A 24,994-nucleotide genomic window follows, 5' to 3' on the forward strand; every position below is an offset into this window, starting at 1 on the left:
GAGGCACTCATTCCTCAGCTTCCAGGAAGGTTGTGTGTTGATGGTTCAGAGCTGAGTCCTTCTCCAGAATTGCCTCCAGTCAAAGACTGGGCCATCTTCCTGGGACTAGTCCACATCCAAGGAAAGAGGAGAAGGCTGGCTCCTCACTTAAGATAATGCTGAAGGATCATCCCACCTCCAGATCTCCAACAGAATTAAAAATGTCTTCCATGTAAATCTTCCATCAGTGCCCTACTGTCCACAGTAAGCTCCATCTCAGAGCTTATTTTCTGGGGCAACCACCAGTGAAATTCATATTACTGTCAGTGGTCAATGACAACCGTATTATTCATTACCATACATACACTAAGCACTATACTGATCTGCTCTTTGACAGTCACTATTCTAGAAATGGGGTAAAAGTGGTAATTATGCACATTTTCTGCTTTCAAGTATATGCAACAGTGACAGAAACAGGAAAATATGAATGCTATACAGAGTGAAGTACAGTGGCAGAGATATGTATGTTAAAAGGGGTTTTAAGCCAAATCTGTCTGAAAATGTGGAAGAGAGTGCAGAAAAACTGTAAGAAGGGGAGAACATCCAAATGGAATCCTGAGAGATGAAAAATATGGAATATTATAAAGTAACACAATATACAGAAAGCATCCTGATCCATGCTGAAGGGTATGTTTCTCACTAAATATTCTCTGAAAAGTACCTTGTTTGGCAAAAATTATGTCTTCAACTCATAGGCTAATCAATTACTATTCAAATTTTTGAAGCATTACATTTATAAAAAGTAAATGATAAATAATTAAGAAAATAGCATGGAATATTTATGTTGTATCTAAATGGGAACAGACTTTTCCATTATATAACTAATACATATTAATTCATGAAGAAAAGGATAAACACATTTGACTATTTTTTAAAAATTGAAGAAATTTCTGGATATCAAATTATAACAAAATAGCATGATATTGATATTATAGTCTATATTTTAAGCTCTGTAATAATTCATGTAAATACTTATGACAAAACATCATGTCTCTTTGATTTTACATGATAGCTGGAAGAAAAAACAATTTTAAAAAGAAGAAATAACAGGTAAATAATAGACAAAAAAATGTTCAGCATCATATTTATTAGATTATAAATACATTCATGAAGCACTTTATGAGGATGTGACCACATGCTAGTTACTTGTGTGAATTCTCAAGATTCAGTAGTAAAGAGATAATCACTCTCTCTGCTTAGGTATTGTTTTTAATCTAGTGGGAAACCTAGCAAAAAGTAAATAAATAAACATGAATCTGTAAAACACAACTCCATAAACTCACACAATTATATCAATTATGTTGAGTCATTTATTAATGAAAGAAGAAAGCAGAGATTTCTACCAAAATTGTGATACTTCTCAAGATGTTATGGGAAATGAATAAAAGACATAACAATGGCAAACCTTGAAGTCCACCTTAAGTAAATTAGCAAGAAGTAGAGAAAGTGACATGAAACAGCAGGAATGGGTTTGCTTATACTCTGGATGCTTTGCTGAAGTGCAATAATGTTTAGATTGGAATCAAGAAATGGAATTAGAAGTGCAAAAATGGGTTTGATTCAGAGTATAAAATATTAGAGTTGAAAGTATTTACAAAAAGGTACACAGAACTCAAGGAAATGTTTGGAGGTGATGTACATGTGGGGTGAGGAGGTGAGGGGCAGAGGGAGAAGCAGACCCCCCACCAAGCAGGGAACCCTATCTGGGGACTCTGGGATCATGCCTTGAGCCAAAGGCAGATGCTTAACTGACTGAGCCACTCAGGTGCCCTGATGTATATATTTAATATCGTGATCGTGATGATGCCTTCACAGGTATATGCATATATCCAAACTCATAAAGATGTCTAAATAAATTGCATGCAATATTTTGTGCATCAATTACACCTCAAAGCTAAAAGTTGAAAAAAAATGTACTAGAGGAAATCAAGTTTAATTTTTATTTTAATTCAATGTATGTAAAAACAATATATGTATATAAAGTAATACACATCCCTGGTTAAACCTGGCTTAGCTGATCTAAAAAACTTCTATGCAAACTGTTTCTAAATTTAATCTAACCTAGAGTTAAATCAAAAGTTCCTTTTCTTGATTTTTTTTCTTTTAGTAACTTTAACAGGTATGTTATTTCAAGAAATAAATTGTAAAACAAATTGCAAACTGTAACTGTTAAAATTAAAAATAAAGAATTTAAGTGAAATTAGATATTTGCTAGTAGATCAGTTATGCCTCATTAAGTAAATCTAAATTGTATTTATCCATTTATCTACTATGAAGCAAGGAAATCTTATCTCTGCAAAATCTAATACCTCTATTTAATTGCTTGTAGAAGAAAGAGAAGTGATGATATTTCCTTCTCTGGAAGTATTTCCTTGCTCCTTTATCTATTATGATACAATGAATTATTAAAAGTTCTTATAGTCTTTTTTTAAATGGAAAATATCTGATTTTTTCTTATGAAAATATCCCCAACCCTTCTATACAAGTTAAATTTTTTCTCACAGAAGTACATCATTAAGTAAGTATTTTAAAATTTGAAATGCATTAGAAGTAATTTTTTTAAATGTCCAAAAATAGAAATAATTTTTAGGGACATGGTTATCAGATGAAGAATCCTATAAAGGGTCTCTCCCTCTCATTTAATTGGAAATTAAGATAAAATGCTTTTAAATATTTCAAAATAATTTTTCTTAATATTTATAGTAGAAAATATCCTTAAATGACAATCCTTCCTACCTTGGTATGTTTTAAATTTATTTTTAAATTAATCATGCAATATATAGTTTTTTTAAATAGCAGCATGTGAGAAATAAGTGAATAAGTAAGCAATATAATAAAACTAGTACCCTGTTTCAACTGCTCAATTTAAGAATATATGAAACATGTTTTTTTAATTCTTTAAAAATTTTTTTCATTCTTTATCTTAAATTAATTTTTTTACTATTTTCCTTTTTTTTTTAAATTATGGTAAGTGAATGCTTTAATAACCCATCCCCCATCACCCCAGCCACCTCCCGTTAAGAGTCTGTTTCCTGGTTTGTCTCACTCTCTCTCTTTTTAATTTTTTGTTCATTTGTTTGTTTTTTAAACCCCACATGTGTGTGAGATCATATGGTATTTGCCTTCCTCTGACTTATTTTATTTAGCATTGTATTCTCTCGGTCCATCCATGTTGTTGCAAATGGCAAGATTTCATTCTTTTTTTATGGGTGAGTAATACATATATACACACATATATGCTGCTTTTTTTTTTTTTTTTTAAAGATTGAGAAAGCACAAGTGGGGGGGGTGGAGCAGAGGAGGAGAGAGTCTCAAGCACATTCCACGCCCAGTGCAGAGCCTGGTGCAGGGCTTGATCTCAAGACCCTGAGGTCATGACCTAAGCTGAAATCAAGAGTCAGATGCTTAACAGACTGAGCCACCAGGTGCCCCTATACCACTTCTTTATGCATTCATTCATCTGTTGGTGGACACCTGGGCTGCTTCCATAAACTGGCTATTGTAAATAATACTGCTATAAACATAGGGGTGCATGTAACACTTTGAATTAATGTTGTTGTACTTTTTGGATAATTACCCAATTATGTGATTACTGGATCACAGGGTAGTACTATTTTTAATTTTCAAGGAAGCTCTGTACTATTTTCCACAGTGGCTGCACCAGTTTGCATTCCCACCAACAGTACAAGAGGGTTTCTTTATCTCCACATTTTCACCAACACTTGTTTCAACCATTTGTGTTTTTTTGTTTGTTTTTTGTTTTTTTTTTTTTAGATTTTTATTTATTTATTTATTTGACAGACAGAGATCACAAGTAGGCAGAGAGGCAGGCAGAGAGAGAGAGGAGGAAGCAGGCTCCCTGCAGAGCAGAGAGCCTGATGTGGGGCTCGATCCCAGGACCCTGGGATCATGACCTGAGCCGAAGACAGAGGCTTAACCCACTGAGCCACCCAGGCACCCCTCAACCATTTGTTTTTTAAACATAAGTTTAAGAAGTACACCATACAAAATATTTTCTGTGTGTTATTCCCGTTTTTGTTCACTTGTTTTGCTTTACCTAAAGTACAAACAATATCGGAATTTTTTTAAGGCATATGATTGCTTTCTTTATATTATAACAAATATTTATTACTCACACACATACATATATAAAACTCACTTTATTATTTGAGAAAATTAAAAATGTGGTCTCATACTAAAAGCATTTTTCTATAACTTGCTTTTTTTTTAAGTTTGCCATTATTTTTAATTGCCATATTTCACTTTACTGTGACCATGTTCTTTGAAGTCTCCTACTGACAGCCATTTGAATGACTTCCTATGTTTATTTTAAAGAATAATACTGCAATAACCTTGTTTTGTTAATGTTCCCAGTTAAGCATTTTATAGATTTTTTTCCCCAGTATACATACAGGGATGACTGGGTATTCTATGTTCTATTTTATAACTATTGGGTCTTTTGAAAATAATGTAAATTGTTTTCCAAGTAGTTGTCCGAATCCACATTTCTTCCAGCAGTGGCTATGAGCTATATAATGGCTCCACATCTTCAATACACTTGGATTTGCCAGACTTAATTTCTCCATCTGGTATCACCCTAATTTTTATAGTGTTTTTTGAGTTTTAAGAAAAACTTATCTATTTTGAGAGCGTACATTTTTATTTTAGTACAGTCTTAGAATTATAAATAAGTTGTAAAGATAATATAGAGCTCTTATATATATAACCCAAAAATAGTTTCCTCTGTTATTAATATATTATTATGGTATATCTATCACAATTAATAAACAAATATTGATGCATTATCATTAACGACATTTCAGACTTTATTCAAATTTCCCTTATTTTCACCTAATGTTTTTCTCTTCCAAGATGCCATCTGTGATGCAGTATGTTTAATAGCAAAGCTTAAACTCAGTAAAGTTAGTCTTTTTCCGTTTTTCCATACTAGTCTCTTTGGAAAGAAAGTATTATGTGAAGCCCTCACCAAAAGAGGAAGTTATTCTCCGTCTCTTTGAAGAGGAAATATTTAATATTCATTATTTGCAATGCCTCTGCATGGAGGATATGTTTTTCTTGCACAGTTAGATATTTTTAATTCAATTATATTAGCATATATTTGTAAGTATTTCTTTTATGCATTGCATTATAATCTAATCTGCTTTGTTTTCTTGCTCAATTCATTACAGCTGTGGTGATTGGGAGTTTTTTCAGTTCATTCCTGACTCCCTTTGAAATACCTCATCATTTCACGTGGGGTGTGTGTGTGTGTCTGTGTCTTACTATCACATTAAATGTCTGCCTTAAAACTTTTTCTTGTTCTTCAGTGTTTGGATTCCTTGGTTTTCCATATAATTTTTAGAATCAAATTTTCAGGCGTCACAAAAATTCAGATTGGGATTGCATTGAAATATGAAAATCAATTTGGAAAGGATTGGCATTTAAGTTATAATTGATGAATTTTCTATAAATATATTTTTTACTCAGGTTTTATAAGACATTTCTTATAATAAAATTTTGATGTCTCAACAAATAGCATATTCACCTGTCTCTAGTTACATTCTTAAGAAGCTAATATTTTTGTAGAAAATTATAAATATTTTGTTTCAAATTTGGTTTTATTGTTGTTATTGATATATAAGAAAGAACAATTGCAAAGGGAGATTGACCTCTGGCAAAACAGCTGACCTGTCTCCAGTGAAACTGCTGAAAACCTACACTAAAGAAACAAACAGGGGCATCTGGGTGGCTCAGTTGGTTAAGGCCTGCCTTTGGCTCAGGTCATGATTCCAGGGTCTTGGGATCGAGCCCCACATGGGGTTCCCCATTCATCAAGGAGTCTGCTTCTCCTTCCCCACTGCTGACACCCCCAATACTGTTTCTCTCAAGTAAATAAATAAAATCTTTAACGACAAACAAAAAATGCCACCATTTAAAGTGTAAAGAAATCATCCCAAGGGAAAACAGCAAATGAAAAAACATCTAGATATATTTGAAAAAAACGATGTAAATTTGATGAGAAATTTGAGAGTCTGTGGTATTTGAACCAAGACTGCTCCCTGTCTCCCCAGCCTAGCTCAGTCAATGAGGCACATATCCCATGCCAGACTGCTATAGTCAAGAATATAGGGTTCCCTCTCCTTCCAGATCCCAGTTGAAGGGTTTTCTTTCTAGAAGAGCAAGACATCAGATTTTCTCATCCTGCCCCATCTACCTATTTTTGAGGCTAAGTTTTGAGCAACTTTGACAACTGAAGATCCCTTATTCTGCCTTGTTCTACTTGAGAACAGTGTTGGCCTTGAGTATAGTGAGCTAAGAAGACCAGGACCTTACTAAATGGAAACAATACAGCTTTGGCAGGTGAGGGGCAGGGAGGAAGCCAGGAGCCCTGATAACACTAACCCAAGTCATGAAGCAGTGATTCAAAACCAGAAAAGGTAAGCTGAGAGATCTTCAAGATGCTATCTCATCCTTCACTGAGTGTTCAATCTCTAGAGCTGGGGTTTCATTCTGTCACTCAGAGAGAAATTTGCCTTGTGCTTAACCACAGATCTAGAGAACTGACTCAGAGACTTTACCAGGGGAGAGAAGTAGACCAATACACACATGCTTCCTAATCTCTTCACAAAGACCTGACTTCATTTGAAATAGACTCTGGATAAACTCAAAGCCAAAAGATACTCTCAAGAACAGCGGAGGCTATAATGGAAGAGAATCGGGTATAAATTAAACACACAAGTTAAACTGTAGGCAGTCTAGTTTGAGAAGAGAATTAATAAATAAGGTTGCTGAGAGGAGCCGTGTTGGGATCAGAACAAATACAAAACACTACCTCAAAAATATTCTTTCATAAGGCCACAATTCGGGTTGTTTTGTAGAGGAATTTATGCCCCTAAGATATTATTTAAAACAATTGTGCAATTAACAGGCAATTAGTGGAGTTTAACAGTTTGGTGTGTTCATGGAAACGGAGAAAAGAGATCCCTAGGAATAGAAGGGAATTTCCTCAACCTGATGAAGTCATCTATGAAAAACCCATAGCCAACCTCTTACCTAACAATGAGACCTAGGTGCTTTCCTCAAGATAGGGGACACAAAAGCGGTAATAATTATCACCAATTCTATTCAGCATTGTACTAGATGTTCTAGTGAGGGCATTTAGGCAACAGATAGAAATAAAAGCCATTCATATTGGAAAGACAAAAAATAATTGTGTATCTAAATTCATGGTTATATAATCTTATATATAGAATATTGTAAGTATTGCACTAAAAATCTATTAGAATAAACAAGTTCAGCAATTTTGCAGTATACAAGATCAACAGACAAAAATCAATTGCATTATATATACTTGCAACTCAATTTGCAGTAACATCAAAAAGAATAAGATACTTGCAGAATATATTTAACAAAAGAACAAAAACTTATTCTCTGAAAACTAGAAAAACTTGTTGAAATAAATTAAAGAAAATCTAAGTAATTGGGAAAATATTTCATTTTCATTGGTTGGAAGATTAAACGTTGTTAACAAGATACTATTTCTCAACTTGATCTAAGGATTCAACACAGTCCCTCTCAGCATCCCAGCTGATATTTCTTGCAGAAATTGATAAGCTGATTTCAAAATTCATATGGAATTTTAAGGGATCCAGAATAGCCAAAACCATCTTGAAAATTAAGATTAAAACAGGAGGATAATCTCTTCCAGTCCCGTCCATGTTGCTACAAAAGTTGGGTATTCATCCTTTCTGATGGAGGCATAATGCTCCATAGTGTATATGGACCACATCTTCCTTATCCATTCATCCGTTGAAGGGCATCTTGGTTCTTTCCACAGTTTGGCAACCGTGGCCATTGCTGCTATAAACACTGGGGTACAGATGGCCCTTCTTTTCACTACATCTGTATCTTTGGGGTAAATACCCAGTAGTGCAATTGCAGGGTCACAGGGAAGCTCTATTTTTAATTTCTTGAGGAATCTCCACACTGTTCTCCAAAGAGGCTGCACCAACTTGCATTCCCACCAACAGTGTAAGAGGGTTCCCCTTTCTCCACATCCTCTCCAACACATGTTGTTTCCTGTCTTGCTAATTTTGGCCATTCTAACTGGTGTAAGGTGATATCTCAATGTGGTTTTAATTTGAATCTCCCTTCTGAAAAACAATCCAAAGGGTTTGAAGAGGTGGGGGGGTGGGAGGTTGGGGGAACCAGGTAGTGGGTATTAGAGAGGGCACAGATTGCATGGAGCACTGGGTGTGGTACAAAAACAATGAATACTGTTATGTTGAAAGTAAATTTAAAAAAATGATTAATAAAACAGGAGGACTCACACCTCCTGATTTAAAACGTTATTACAAAACAATAATCATCAAGACAGTTTGGTATTTGCACAAGGACAGACATATAAATCAATGGAATGCAATTGACAGTACAGAAATAAACCTAAACATCAATTATTACATGGTATTTGACAAGAGTGGCAAGACCATTCAATGGCGAAAGAAGAGTCTCTTCTACAAATACTTTGGGGACAACTAGAAATCCAAAGCCAAAAGAAAGAAGTCAAATCCTCACCTCTAATGTAATCACACTGCATTCTGCCTGTTACTTATAGGTTTGTTTTGGGGGGGAGAGGGGAAAGTAGGATTTTTATGGCTACTTTTATGACTAATTCATAGACATTCTTAAATTTATTAAATATGTATTAAAATGTATAACCTGCAATTACTGAGTTTAGGAATTCATATTTTATTAAATCCATCTTTGTGCACACACTGATAAGTATGCCCCAGGGATTAATTATGTGTGAAACTTATTTTCAAATCTCTCACTATATTTACTCATTTCTTAATTTTTTCATGTATTTCTATCAATTTTCAATTTTATATATCTTGACTATATATTATGAGGTGCACAAAAGATAAATTATTCTCATTCGTTTGTGTTTATGTGACCTATTTTGTTCATACTTTAAATAAAACACCTTTTTATTTATATTTAGTCACTTTTAAAAAAATATCATGCAACTGGGCTTTCTTTATTCCATCAATGTAAATTTAGTAAATTTAAAATAGTATATATTTTATTTTATATAGTATTACATTTGAATTTTTTCTAAACTCAAATTTAGAACTTCCTGTTTGTCTAATGTTTCTTATACTACTTTTCTTTTTTCTTGTTTTCTCTTCAATGGAGCTCTTTTTCTCACTTTATTTTTTATTCATTGCCTTGAAACATATATATTCTGTTTATATTCTGTAGTTGTAACATATACTTAAACTGGATCAGTCAGGGTTCAGTGACTGAAACTGAAACCATGCGAAGTGTATTAAGCAGAGAAAGACATTTAATATGAGAACTCTGTGCTTATAAAAATTATCAAGACATTGGAGAAATATTCTCCAGTGGCTCTGACTGGAACTCTTGTGAAAATAGTTCATGCCATTGTGTAGTGGTTCTCCCAGGATCAGGAAACCATCACATTAAAGTCACCAGCACCACTTCTGCAATTTCCCCTGGACATTCATGAATATGGAATAGTGGATCCCGCCACTAGCTAGCAGAGACAGGAAAAAGCAGTAAGAAATTAGCATTTCTGCATTCCCAAACTTTAGTTGCTGCATCTTAGTGATAAAACCCAATGTGTGTCAAGGACTCAAGCTGTAAGGAATCCAAGATACGAAGTTTCTAGATTTTAATCCTCCATGTGATGGGAAGAAGCAGATCGGTAGAAGACAGAGTGCAAATCAATCATATCCTCTACAATTTAACTACTTAATATCCAATTCAACTTGCAGACCTGTCTTTAAAAAAGATACAGCAACAACATTATCCTGCGTAATATAATTTAAATATTGTTATTGCAAAGAAAACATCTATACTCTGTCTCCAAAAAGATAGGCGACAGCCTCATCAGTCACTCTACTTCTCTTGTTTCAGCAGTCACATTTACATTCAACACTCTCATTCTAAATGTGGAATACTGATAGTTTCTAAGACTCATGGGGACTCGGTGACACCATTTTCTACCTGGACCCAATAACATACCAAAAATTGATTCTCAATCTTTCTCCTTCGCCAAAAAAGTCTGAGCTTTATTTGAACATTTCTTGTTTTTCAATGAGATTATCCTCAGGGCCAATGTTGTCATTTGTCCAGCAATGTAATATCACCTAGTTATTCCTTACAGAAGAGTGTGGCACAAGATATTGGGGCTAGAAATAAGTCTAACTTCTTTCTGTCATTTAAGGTTAACCACCAGTGGTATTTGCAAATTAGTGCAAATTGTTTAATATATCAAAGAGTCATTTCTTTGAATCAGAGCTCTTTCTTGTTTTATGCTTTGCTGCATTTTGCGCTGAAATGAACTTGTTTTAGATACTGGAGAAAAGAGTGAAATCAACAGTTTCACTTAATACTGATTGCTACTGGGATAATTGTGGTCACTTGCTACTTCAGTCTTCACGAGTCCAGTGGCCATGGGACTCGCTCTGGCCACTGAGACACAAATATTTCTCAGTGGGAGATTTTTAGAAAGAGTTTATTTCTCTCCCTGTACCCCTCCTAAACAAGGCATACATAGATGATATTGTCCTTTTTCTCTGTCTTTCTGTCTTGAAAATGAGTGTGGTTTTTTTTGGAGCAGAAAGCAATCATCTTGTGAACAAAAAGTAACAAGCATGGGGAATAAAGCCATCACACTTTGTACGGGGGAGAATACAGTGAGAGACAAAGGCTGGCATCTTTGATCAGCTGAACTGATGTAAGCTACACTTACTTCTAAACTTGGTGTTATGTGAGGAAAAAAATAATACTTATTTTTTAAGCTGTAGCAAGCTGGATTTTCTGTTACTTCAGTCAGAACACACTTTTAGCTGAACCGAAGCCTAAATAAATTGGCTTAGTAGATCTGCATATGTAAATGTTTATTTATATCTTTTAAGAATTTTTAAATAAAAGCCAAGCATGAATTTGCATTTTAGAATCAACATCTACATTCTCCCAATAAACTATGAATATATACATGTTCAATATTCCTACTTTCAATAATGGATTGCTAAATACTGATGTGAGAAAGTTCTAATGTAAGTTCCAATAACTCCTCTGGTTTATTTTTGTTATTGGTTGACATTGCATTATTACTTTTTCCATAAATTATACATTTATTATGTATTTCCTTAATTTTTCTTGCTGAATTTAGTAAAATGTGTAATTTCATAAAACAAAACAAAGTTAGAGTAAGAAAACCATATTTTTCACAAGGTTAGAAGCCACATATATGTATAGATAGATATAACTAGAAACTGAACTAAAAGATGATTTGTGTTCTATTCCCAAAGCAGGACTGTAACATTTGGCCCCTCTTCACCTCATTGGTGAGAAAGAGATTACTACCCTAAGGTTATAAGCGTGAATGAACACCATCGTCAACACTAGAGAAACGAGATCAATGACAGTTTCGTAACTATACATGGTCAGCCCGGAAGAAGCTCATCCCGGAGCCTGCATCTAACAGACCACTTGGGAGAACTCACAGGTCCTGCTCAAGAAAATGAAAGGCTCTCTCCAGGCAAGAAGTTAGCCGAAAGAGCACTCCAGGTAGGAAGATAATCTCAAGATGAGTGCAGACCCTCACAGGTATGATGGGGGAGATGCCCAGAAATGCACACCTGCCAGCTGCAAACTGATGCTCCCTATCCCAGTTAGGAAAAGGGTTTGGGGAATCTGAACCAGGAGCTTTCCTTTATCATGAGCCATCCATCATGACCCATGGTAGATGGATGCCTCCCAAAGATCTTTTACCTTCTACACTGGGACACGCTAGTTACTGGAATAGGGGGGTGGGGTGGGTGAGAGGCTTATTGCTGTCAAGACACTACCTTTGAATGGCTGTCCGGAGGTGCTTCCAGCCCATGTGGATGGAACACCACTGCTTGCACTGAGATGCCACAGAGTACAACTGCCCAATCCAGCCCCGCCCATGCTCGCATCCAGGCCTCTGTCAGGCATGCAGGAGAGCAGCTCTCATTTCATAAGGGATCAGGAGGAAAGGCCTGGCAGGGCTAGGGCGCCAGGAAGTGAAGTTGGGCCGCTAGTAAGTCACCCTGGAGTGATGGCAGAAAGAAAGATGCTGATTCTCCACACCTCCGTTGTCCCACCTTACTTCATATACAAAACACAAAATCAGATTTCAAGACATCAAGGGCAGAGCATTAAAGCCCAAGCCTGGGGCTCTGTGAAACTGCCCTGGTAGCCCAGCCATGAAGTTGGCTCTGGCCAAATGTCAGTGACCGAGGGTCCAATGCACAGTATTACACAGTGCAGGAGGAGGACAAGGAGCCATCTGTTCGTCAGGCCGGCAAGGTGTTGGCTCTCGGAAAATCAATAAGAAAAAGGAAGAGACAGCTAGATAATAGGCAAAAGAATAATGCCTTTATGTATTTGGCCTTAGGGATGGTAGACTTTACCGACTGAAGACAGCAAGTCATCAAAGGCCACTTCCAGCAGCAGGAAAGAGACCCTTTAGGTGAAAATCTAAATTGTTGGTTTATTGTGGGTCACACCCAGGTTGACAGAGCTCAACTGCAACTGTATATATATCAGAAAGACTTTTTGAATGATATAAAAATAGGATTGATAAGGATGTACAAACACTATCTTGCAGTGTGGTGGAGTGATTTAATTCTCCTTATACATCCAAAGTGCACTGGAGTTGTTGGCTGCCAAAATGCCTCAGGAGGTCCTAGAGCTGGATATTACTGATGACAGATAGTAACATAATCCCCATAGCCAACTGGAATAGTTTTTGGATTTCTGTTTTAGTAGCACCCTATATTCCAAATATCACCATAAAACTCTCGGTGCCAAAAACACCAGCAGAGCATTGCCACAAAACATGATAAAGAATCGGTTTATACTAACATATTTACCTCAATGTAAAGACGCCTGTTCTCAGAGATCTTAAATTTCAGTAAGCTTTCGGTCTCTTGTGACCCAGCGGAAATGGCTGTGGTCACTAAACGTTTTTATATTAAGTCCTGGTCCTTCTGTTATCTTCGCATTGTTACTTCCGGGGAACTAATCTCTTTGGCATAAAGTATAGAGAGTTATTATTTATTTAATTGCTTAATTACACATTTCACAAACACTTATTTGGTGTCTACCACACTTTAGGCACTGGAGGTAACAACCAGTGAACAAAACAAAGACACTGCTCCAAACAATTCTATAGCCATACAGGTGTAAACAGATAGCACGTTTAAATAGGTAAATATGTAATGCTATGTTATGCTTTGAAAAGAAATACAGCAAAATTAGTGGGGGCTGAACAGGTCAAGGATTATTATTATTTGTGAGTGTGTGTGTGTTCAGTAAAAGCCTCACCCATTGGGTGGCTCAGGAGCAGAGATCAGAAAGCAGCTGGAGACCACGGCAGGTGGTGGGGAATGAACTTTCCGAGAGGGAAAACCACAAGAGGAAATGTCTTGCAGTAGGAACAGGACTGACTGTGTGAACTGAGCAGATGGCCAGTGTGGGAGAAGTAGCATAAGGAGGAAAGTAGAGAGACTGAAAGCTGAACTGGAGAAGGTTGGATTATGGAGGGCTCTGTCCGCTGTGGCAGAGTTATGGACTTCGACAGGAGTGCAGTCGGAAGGAAGGTACTGGGGAGTTATGAGAGGGAGAGAGCAACAGGGGACTCCTGCTTTCAAAAGGATGATTCTGGTGACTGTGTTCACAGGAGACGTCTGGAATGTTTGTAAACATCTTACAGTCACCAACCTAGAAATGAGACTGGAAGAAAACACTTAGAGACTTTCTATAAATAGGAAGGAGACGCCACCCGAGGATTTGACTCAAACCACTGTAGCATACCAAGGAAGAAGCACCAGAGAAGACTGCAGAGAGGTAGCTACTATAGGAAGAAAGGGACATAGGCAGGAACATATTGTACTAGAAATAAGCAAACAGGAACTGTGCTCCAGGAAGCACAGAAGACTTAACTAATTTGTTCCCTTCCACATTATAATGAAGAGAACGAACCGCTGAATTGGGCATCAAAATGGTACCTAAGGGTTGATTGCGTACTATGTTGGAAAGAAAAGCATGAATGAAGTGGTTTAAATGGGAAGGGAGACAAGGAGATCTTGACCCTAAACTTTTTTGACAAGTTTTACTCTAACGGTGAGAAAACCAATGGGTTAGTAGCTAAAAGTAAATTTTGAGATGTTGTAAGTTGAATAATGGACCCTTAAAGATATGTATATCTCAATCCCCAGGACGTAGGATTGTGTTTCCTTACGGGGCAAAGGAACTTGGCAAATGTGGTTAAATTAAGGAGGTTGAGATGGGGAGATTATCCCAGAATATCCAGATGGGCCTAATATAATTGATCACAATGGTCCTTAGAAGAAGACGACAAGATGGTCAGGTAAGGAATGAGAAAACTCTATACACTGGAAAATGAAAGAAAATGGATTCCCCTAGAGCCTCCAGAAGGAACACATCCCTGCAGATACCTTGAATTTAGGCCAATGAAACAGATTTCAGATTTTGATGTTCAAAACGATAGATAATTTGTAGATAATTAATTTGAATTGTTTTAAGCCACTAAACCTGTGGTATTTTGTTACCAGTGCAGTAGCAAACTAATGCAGGTTCAAAGAAATTTTATTAAACTTCTATATTATAAAACAAACCACTTAGTAACATATATACCACTTTATAGAAGATATTTTAAGGCAAATACCTGCGTAATTTCATTATTTTTTTAAAGATTTTATTTATTCATTTGACAGAGAGAGACACAGCAAGAGAGGAAACATAAGCAGGGGAGTGGGAGAGGAAGAAACAGATTCCAGGTTTCACTTAGGGCAAGACTACGGAAGGAGTCATAATAACAATGTACTAATGAGGAGATGTGAGTTCCAGAAAGTTCAGAGAACGTTTTCCCATATTTGGAGAGAGACAGAATACGGGTTTGTGCTAGGGCTATGTCAAGATGGCATCTGTAAGGGCATGAGAAGCTGAGATTTTAAAGAGAGACTGGGATTTGGGGCTTTTTGGAGTTATTGATACAAATAGGCAAAAAAAGCATGGTGAGATGAGTCCTGGTCTCTTGAAATTAGTTTGCTGAAATTTTAGTGTTAGAGTGAGTTGACAGGTAAGAGGAAAACTTCCAGGAGCAGAGGGAATGCTATGCCTCCCTCTTTTCCTGGTAATAGCAACGTGAGAGCCAACGGATAGTGTTACGAGGACAACACAAGAGCTTAGCCCCTTTCATTCCTCTTTGTGAATAAGGAAGTTACAAAACTGGATCTTAAGCAGAACACATTTTTATAAAGGAATTGTTGTTAAGAAAAAAACATAATATTACAAACAGAGATTCTCCATAAATGATTAAAGTGGAGAAGATATTGAAAATGCCCTAGATAAAATTTTGTTTACTAGATGGATGCGATCTGGGAACCAACCCAGGAAACGGTGCCTTAGGCTTAGATCATTTCAGTGAGGCAGCCCGTCCAAATATCTTTCAACCAATCACTCCATGTCATTGTAATCAAGTTAGTCTGGAGGATTGTTCTCTACTGTTGACTTTTTGGCAAGTGAAATAACGCACTGCAGGAATGAATCGAGTAATGCATGTTGTCTCAGGATTAACAAAGCATGTAGCACTATATCTTGCTTTGTGTCACAGTGCATTTGGGGTGTAATATGGGAAAAAGAAGAAAATTATACTGTCTGTAATTAATTTTAAAGGTTTTCTTGTATCAAACAGAAATACTAATGGAACTCTTTAAACACACACACACACATACACACAAAGTATTCACACACACAAACTAATATACTAACAACTTGATTCGGGTGGAATCTATAAAAATCTGATGAAGACATCACCAGAAATATCTCTTGAACACTGCTTGACTTTCAGGTAAGAACTGAAATCCCACTATTTTATAGATGCTCCATGTCATTTATTTACTTTATTTTTTTTTTAAGATTTTATTTATTTATTTGACAGAGAGATCACAAGTAGGCAGAGAGGCAGGCAGAGAGATCGTGGAAGAGGCCCCCTGCTGAGCAGAGAGCCTGATGCGGGGCTTGATCCCAGGACCCTGGGATCATGACCTGAGCCAAAGGCAGAGGCTTAACCCACAGAGCCACCCAGGTGCCCCACTCCATGTCACTCAAGGCAAAGGCAAAAAGCCAGGGTGAATCAGGTGATTCTCTACCCAGGTAGAAAATGCAGTCAGCAAAGGCACAATAACTGTGGTCCTAGAGAACAAAATGGGGCAAATATATATATTCTAGACCTTAGCTGCTTAAGTTAATTTAAGCTTGCACTTTTCTGATGATTTCTTTCTTTTTTTTCTCTTTTGTCTCGTCTCCCTGTCTTTTCTTGATCTCATCTACACTTTATACACACACAGAAACACACACACATACACATAAAGACACATGAACTCAACACACTTTTTGTTACCGTTCACAACATACATGCTTTATAGATTTGGGTGATAAACTAGGCGAAGTCATAGAAATCTGTTTGACCAAGGATACTTAATGAATTAAGCCTGTAAGATAACAAGCACAAGTATTCTGGTTTTCTAAATCTTCCCAAAAAGAAATTTGCTTTTTTTTTCTCTTTTTAAAATCTGTATAAATATCCAACAATTTTCTTTCAGGTTCTACTCTGTCAGTGAACTATGAATCTTTCATTAGAGTTCATTTTATGTCAAACCAATGGTAAGTGTGGAAGACAGCTAATAGAGAAAAAATGATCAAAATATCTAAAATCATAGAATTTAATGTGGTTATTTTTTAAATCAAATAGGGTATTAACTATAAGTCTTAATGAACACAGAAATTAAGACTGTAAAACCATTCTTATAATTCAGATTATAATCACATGTAAATGTAAGGGGTGTTAAATTTTACGTTTCATATAAAAATATATGGATATCATAGATTCTGTGTGGTTTAAGAATCCAGAAGCAACAGCATTACCTAGAAGCTACCAAAATGTGTTTCAAGAAAACAACAGAGTAGGCATTACCTAGAAATTTGCCAGACATCCAGCCTTAGGTTCTAACCCAGCCCTATTGGATGATATCTGCATTTTAATAAGATCTCCAGGTGATCTGTTTTTACATTAAAGTTTGAGAAGAGCTGTCATAGAAGATGCAGAACACCTCAGCTGCATTGGCGAGAAATAAATGAAGTTTCTGTATGATGTTTTCTAAGTATATTTACAGTTTCTTGCATTTTTAATGAAAATGAACTGTTCCCTTTTTTGTGTCAAGATCATATCCTCAAGGAACCATAATACTACTGACCTCATACTACAAAATAATTTACAAAAGTGTCTAAAGACGATGTGACTCAGTTTGTTCTTATAACCATTTAGCCATATGCATGTTAACTAAACTGCCCTTCTCCTTATGAACAGAAAATGACAATCAGGATAAATTGTCACTTCCTCAGAATGGACACTAAAAAGGTTTCTTGAAGATTGGAACAAAACTATATTTTCTAGGTCTTCAAAATCTTTCTTGTAGTAATAACTCACCACACTGTATTCATTGTCTTTTTTTACTACACTGTATTTAATGGCCAAAAAGATTTAATTTAATTCCCTAAAAACTTAATGTACAACCTGAGAGGAGTCAAGATCAAGATAAATTCTAGAGACTTGTTATAGATACAAAGACTTGAAAATAATGATTTTTAAGGTCAAATTTAAAGTATATATACTTATACATATGTGTATATATATAAGTTTAGTATTTATTTCACTTATATTACTTATTTCATCTATATTATGACCTATTAACTAATAATACTGAATTTCACTGATTTGAGGAGTAGAATTTCAATTTTTCATTGCCAATTAAACAGTTAATGGATATGGAGCATAAATAAAAATATAGCTATAGCAGTCTCTATGATTTTAATGGCCCTTATCTCATTATCCATTTGCATATCTACCTTATTTATAATCACAACTCTGTAATTTATGGGAGTGTCTGAGATGCCAGTGTAACAACTACCTAACAATTTTATCATGCCTTCCTAAACATCTTATGATGTCCTAATTTGCTATCCCTGCTGTATTCAGTAGTTGTCACTTAGATAAAGATGACATGCTGCTTTATACCTCTGATGAAATTCCAGACGAATCGAGATTTGCCACAGAGAGAAAAACAAAAATAGTCCTTTCTAAATTTAGGTGGCAGCGTAAACCTAGGTTGGGTTGGCAAGATCACAGCAGAGAAGGCTCTCTGTCATGATAATCGGTAAAGTGTGCAGAGAAAGTTGTCTGTGCTATTAAAAACAAAAATAAAAACAAATAAACAAAAATATCTAGTTGTGTCTGCAATGAATGTATTGATGTCTTTATCTGGGATCTTCTCTGAAAACAGTCCCTTAAGTGTCTACATTATTAGTTACTTTAGTATTCTTAATTTTATACTCTTGAGCTTATATCTGATAATCAGTAAGATTTAGAAAACCGATAGTTATGTTCAAAATTTTAAAAAATAATTATTTGAAGACATTTTTCAGGTAAGGAATATACTTATAGCTAGAGTTTTAAAATATATCTTTGATGGTGCGCTATAAAATTCAATTAGAATTATTGCAATGACTTAGAAATAAAATGTTCAACTACAGTTATGAAATAGACATTACTTCTTTTCTAAAATTTAAGTTAAGTAAGTTTATTATAAACATTTACTTATTCATATTCAAGCTTACATTCTTATAAAATGGAAAATGTAGAATTTTAAAAATCCAAGAGAATTCTGACTGATGAACTAAGCTTCAGGTTACAACCTAAGATCTTGATTTCAATGAGCTGGTTTAGTAAGTTAAAAGAGAGCTAAAAGTTAATTATTCTAAAAACTTTGTTAGATGGCAATTGTTAAAAATCACTTATTTTCTCAGTAGAAATGTTTTTTAAAGGTTTTTTATATTTTGGAAGAAATGGCCAATTACTAAATATGTGCTTATATGTCAGAGAGGAAAAACTTACACGTAGAAGAAAGTGATTATGGGTTAAACAATTATTCTTAGGAACTTATGTGAGCTAATCTATCTATACGTTTTTGGGTTTATTTATTTATTTGTATAACCTAAGTGAACATGAGATTATTTGCCTTCTGAAACTCTTGTGTGAATAAGGAACAGTCACAGACACTTGTATAATAGCACTGTGATTTTACTTCACACCCAGCATGTACCTACATAGCCTGGAAGCGATGGTTTTGACAGAGTAAATGGAGTAGCATCTTTCTGAGAACAAGGAAAATCAATGAATCTGTATTCAGCAGAAGCATCCTGCTGGTCTCAGCTGTCCAATGCTCAGCTATCAGTTTCCTCATTGATACACAGTGGCTACTCCATTTACTCTTTTAAAAAGTGCTCCCTCTAGATAACAATAAAAGAAAGATAACATGTATCAATATTGTAGGTGTCCCCTGTACAAACTTTCTGGTAAACAGAAGGAAAAAAAAAAAAGAAACAAGAACAATCAAACTTTCCTGGAGTTCAGTGTCTGTATAGATAAGTTCAAGATGATACACTCAGTACCCAACTCTATTTGCTATATCTATGAAATTTTCCTGAGTACGACTTTAAGTATATTGTTTTCTTTGTTTCTGGTACTTTGAGTTAACATAAAATCTGAGTGTAGACTTCCACAAGTTATTTTTTTTTCTACGCAGATAGGCATAATACATGATATAACCAAGGTTGTATAATATTAAAATAATTTCTACTTCAGTTTTCATAGAGGAAACAATATCACGTAGAAAATCTTTGGGGATATTTCTAGAGGGAAATAAGAATGTGCATATCAATTTTGATCCAGCTTTGCCACAATACTCCTACTCACAGAATAAATATTTATGTAGCCACTATTAGAAGATAACACATAAAAAAGGTATCTCTGACTACTGCTGTATTGCCTCTTGCAATCCCAGGCCATTCTATCTTCCCATTATTCTGTTGGGACTACGCATGTTATACTTACTCATCCCAGCTTTATTTATAATGCCTCTTATCTCTTGCCAAGCATAGCTCTGATTTCTGCGCACCTTCCTATTTGGGCAAGACATTAAAGGTTCTTATCATTTCCATTTCAAAGTGATCTTAGGAAAGTAGAAGAACTTAGAGTTCAGCTCTTAACAGGATGATACCCTTTGAAATAACCATTCCAATATTGTCCTTGAAATAACATCTGTGGCTCGCCATCAATGTTTTCTTTTCCCAATTCTGCTGTGGCTTTTACACCTGCTAAATCATATAAAAAATAACTAAGAGGTTTCTCTCTCTCTCTCTCTCTCTTTAGAATATGTCTGTTAAGCTAATTGAAGAATTGTCTTAATGTTGCCTGCAGCCATGCATAAATGTTACATAAAGCATACCATCAATATTTGCTAAGATAACTGAAAGTAAACAAGGTAGGCAAAGTGGCTTTGTAGTCACCTATTGGCCTCATTTCACGTTTTATATTCACACACACAAAAATTTCACATTCTGCATTATTTTAGTCTTTAATACCAAATCTACAAATGTGAATTCATGGAGATGCTCCACTAGAATATGTTTTGGTAAATGATTATTTTTTTCAATGCTAAATAGTACTATGTGCCAAAAAATCACTATATTTTACCTGTTAGAAATTACAGTTTGGTTAATACACAATGTGCATGAAAATAGCATTAATTTTTAGCAGTTCTATTATTGCTCGATGAAACAGTAAAACTTATATTTTCAGGTGGTGCCTGGGTGGCTCAGTCATTAAGCGCTGCCTTCTGCTCAGGTCATGATCCTGGGGTCCTGGGATTGAGCCCTGCATCAGGATTCCTGCTCAGCAGGAAGCCTGCTTCTCCTTTTCCCACTCCCTCTGCTTGTGTTTCCTCTCTCACTGTGTCTCTCTCTGTCAAATAAATAGATAAAATCTTAAAAAAAAAAACCACTTACAGTTTCAAATGAACAACTTAGCTCTAGATTCTTCCTTCAATTTAGCGTAGAATTAATAATATAGCAGGAACTTTGTAAACCAATTCTTTATTCAAGGTATGAATCTTTAAAAAAGAATTTATTAAGAAATATCTATGTTCATTACCTTTGCCAGGTGATTAAACAATAAATTAAAAAATAAAAAAAATATCATTTCAACTAGATAAAGGCAATATTCTTATCATCAAACGTTCCTTCTCCTTTTCTTACTTAGATATACAATCCCTGGCATGACACCTAGCCACGTGTAGAAGAATATTTCCCGGGCTTCCCTGCAGTAGAGGTAAATGGATTTGAAGGAAGGGATTATTATCATTATTACATAATGAAAGCATCAATATTTAAAGAAGCCAGTGCCATAGTGGGGGGAGGGGGGGCAGCGGGAGCAGGAGATAACAGAAATAAGCCAAAACATATAAGAAAAATTCCCAATTTTTGAAGTAAAATGATCAATGTATAAGAGCATTTCTTTCTAATGTTCAACTAGTAAAAGGAACAAAAGCGAAGATATTATTAGCCATAACAACAAACCAAAAGAGGAACTGAAAAACTGGAAAGACTGGAGAAAGTAGCCACAGCAAAGATTCTTGGCCTTTTTTTGTTTTGTAACCTTCAGGTAACTTAATGCAAAGTCAAGATTCCACAAGCTAAAAAATAAATTTAATAATAATAAAAATATGAAAACTTTCTTAGATAATTTATTGAAATTTATAACATTTATATATTTATAAATTTATATATTTATAACATTTATAAACATGTATATGTTATATGTTATCTTATACTCCAAAGACTGTGAATATGATTCAGGCTGCAAAAACGAAAAATGAGGGAAATCCTTCACTAGCAGTAAAGAAGACATTATTATGTCATAGTAATAAAAACAGTATGGCATCTTCACAAGAACAAACTGACCCATGCGCAAAATGGGAAAATTCAGAGAGAGAGTCAATATCTATTTAATTAGGCACCATGGAAAAAGGAAGAAAAGGTAGTTTAGTAGAATATGGAAAAATTGTCAAACCATATGAAAAAAATAATAGTAATACTGCTTCCCTACCTAAATCGTTTTAATTTACAAAGATAAAAAATTAAAATGTAGTAAATGTATGACGAGATAATCAACATCATTGGTCATGTTATTTCTCCTCTCTCATTTGATTTCATTTATTTGGGTCCTTTCTCTCTCTCTCTCTCCCTCTCTCTTTCTTTTTTTTGAGAAATCTGGCTAGATGTTTACCAATTTTATTGATTTTATTTAAAAGAATGAGCTCCTGGTTTAAGTGATCTGTGCTGGTATTTTTTAGTTTCTCTATCATTTACTTCTGCTCTAATATTTATTATTTCCTTCCTTCTGCCAACTTTAAGCTTCATATAATGTTCTTTTTCTAGCTCCTTTAGGTTTAAGGTTAGGTTATTTATTTGCGATTTTCCTTGCTTCTTAATGCAGGCCAGTATCACTATGTAATTCCCTCTTAGGACAACTTTTGCTTCATCCTAAAGATTTTAGACCATTGTGTTTTCATTTTCATTGTAATTTTTTTTTAATTTCTTCTTTGATTTCCTGACCCATTTATTGGTTAGTAGTATGTTGTTTACCCTCCATGGATTTGTGGTCTTTCCAAATTTTGTCTTGTGGTTGACTTCTAGTTTCACAGTGCTGGAGTCAGAAGAGGTGCATAGTATGATTTCAGGCTTTTTCTATTTGTTGAGGTCTGTTTTGTGTGCTAATGTGATCTATTCTGGAGAATATTCCTTGTGCACTTGAAAAGAAGGTATATTCTGCTGTTTTAGGATGGAGTGTTCTGAATATATCTGTTCAGTCCATCCAGTTCAGCATGTCATTCAAGGCCACTGTTTCCTGTTTATTTTCTATTTAGATAATGTGTCCCTTGATGTAAATGGGATGTTAAAGTCCACTGCTATTATTGTATTATTGTCAATTAACTGCTTTATGTTTGTTATTAATATTTTTATGTATTTGGGTGCTCCTATGCTGAGTGCATAAATATTTACAATTGTTATATCTTCTTGTTGGATTCTCCCCTTTATTATTATACAAAGCCCCTCTTTGTCTCTTGTTACATCCTTTGTTTTAAAGTCCAGTTTTGTCTGAAAGAAGTATTGCTACTGCAGCTTTCTTTTGATATGTATATGCATTATAAATGTTCCTCCATCTCCTCACTTTCAATCTGCAAGTATCTTCAGGTTGAAAATGAATCTCTTGTAGGCAGCATTTAGATAGGACTTATTTACTTATTTATTTATTTATCCATTCTGACATGGTATGTTTTCTGATTGGCATGTTTAGTCCATTTACATTCAAAGTAATTATTGATACATATGTATTTCTTGCCATTTTATTACTTGTTTTATGGTTGTTTCCGGGGATTTTTTCAGATCCTTTCTTGTCTTTCTCTTTCATGTTTTGCTGACTTTCTTCAGTGATATATTTAAACTTCTTTTTCTTTATTCTTTGTACGTTTATTAGTTTTTATACGTTTATCAGTTTTTTATACTTTTTTTAATATATGGCTACCATTGAACCATTTGAACTTTTTCTTTATTCTTTGTATGTTTATTAGTTTTTTATACATTTTTTTTATATATGGCTACCATTAAGTTTCTGCGTAAACTTTTCTGTAAATAGCAGTCTATGTTAAATTGAATGTCATTCAGATTTGAACCCATTCCTTTCTCCTCTCCTCCCCATGTTTTAGGTATATGTTATTATATTATATAGCCTTTTGTGTGTGTGAGTTCCTAGACTAATTTTACAGAAATTCATTTTTACTGCTTTTGTGTTCCCTGCCTTTATACTGTCACTTTTGGTCTTTCCTTTCCACTCAGAGTACCCTTAACGTTTCTTGCAGGGATGGTTTAATGGTCATGAAGTCCTTTGGTTTTTGTTTGTTTGGAAAACTCTTTATCTCTCCTTTTATTCTGAATGTTAGCCTTGCTTCATAGAATATTTTTGGCTGCAAAATTCTCCTGTTCACCACTTTGAATATATCATGACACTCTCTTCTGGTTTGCCCAGTTTCTGTGGAAAGATCTGCTGCTAACCATATACTTGGTCTTCCTTTGTAAGTTAGGGGCTTTTTTCATTTTACTGCTTTTAGGATTTTTTTCCCATTTTGCAGTTACCTGCAATGTGTCTTGGTGTTGGCCTGCTTTTGTTGATTTTGATGGGCGTTCTCTGTGCCTCCTCAATCAGGATATCCTTTTACTTCCCCAGTTTAAGCAAGTTTTCAGCTATTATTTCTTAAGATAAGTTTTCTGGCCCCTTTTCTCTTTCTTCTTCTTCTGGGACTCCTATAATATGAATGTTTTTATGTGTTTTTTTTTTAATTTTATTTTTTAAAAACATATAATATATTTTTATCCCCAGGGGTACAGGTCTGTGAATCGCCAGGTTTACACACTTCACAGCACTCATCATAGCACATACCCTCCCCAATGTCCATAACCCCACCCCCCCTCCCCCCATCAACCCTCAGTTTGTTTTGTGAGATTAAGAGTCACTTATGATTTGTCTCCCTCCCAATCCCATCTTGTTTCATTTACTCTTCTACCCCCTTAACCCCCCATGTTGCATCTCCTCTCCCTCATATCAGGGAGATCATATGATAGCTGTCTTTCTCCGATTGACTTATTTCGTTAAGATGATACACTCTAGTTCCATCCACGTCGTCGCAAATGGCAAGATTTCATTTCTTTTGAAATGGCTGCATAGTATTCCATTGTGTATATATACCATATCTTCTTTATCCATTCGTCTGTTGATGGACATCTAGATTCTTTCCATAGTTTGGCTATTGTAGACATTGCTGCTATAAACATTCGGGTGCACGTGCCCCTTTGGATCACTACGTTTGTATCTTTAGAGTAAATACCCAGCAGTGCAATTGCTGGGTCATAGGGTAGTTCT

Source organism: Enhydra lutris, unplaced genomic scaffold (assembly GCF_002288905.1).
Source record: "Enhydra lutris kenyoni isolate GAN:26980312 unplaced genomic scaffold, ASM228890v2 scaffoldscaffold11, whole genome shotgun sequence".
Classification (NCBI taxonomy): Eukaryota; Metazoa; Chordata; class Mammalia; order Carnivora; family Mustelidae; genus Enhydra; species Enhydra lutris.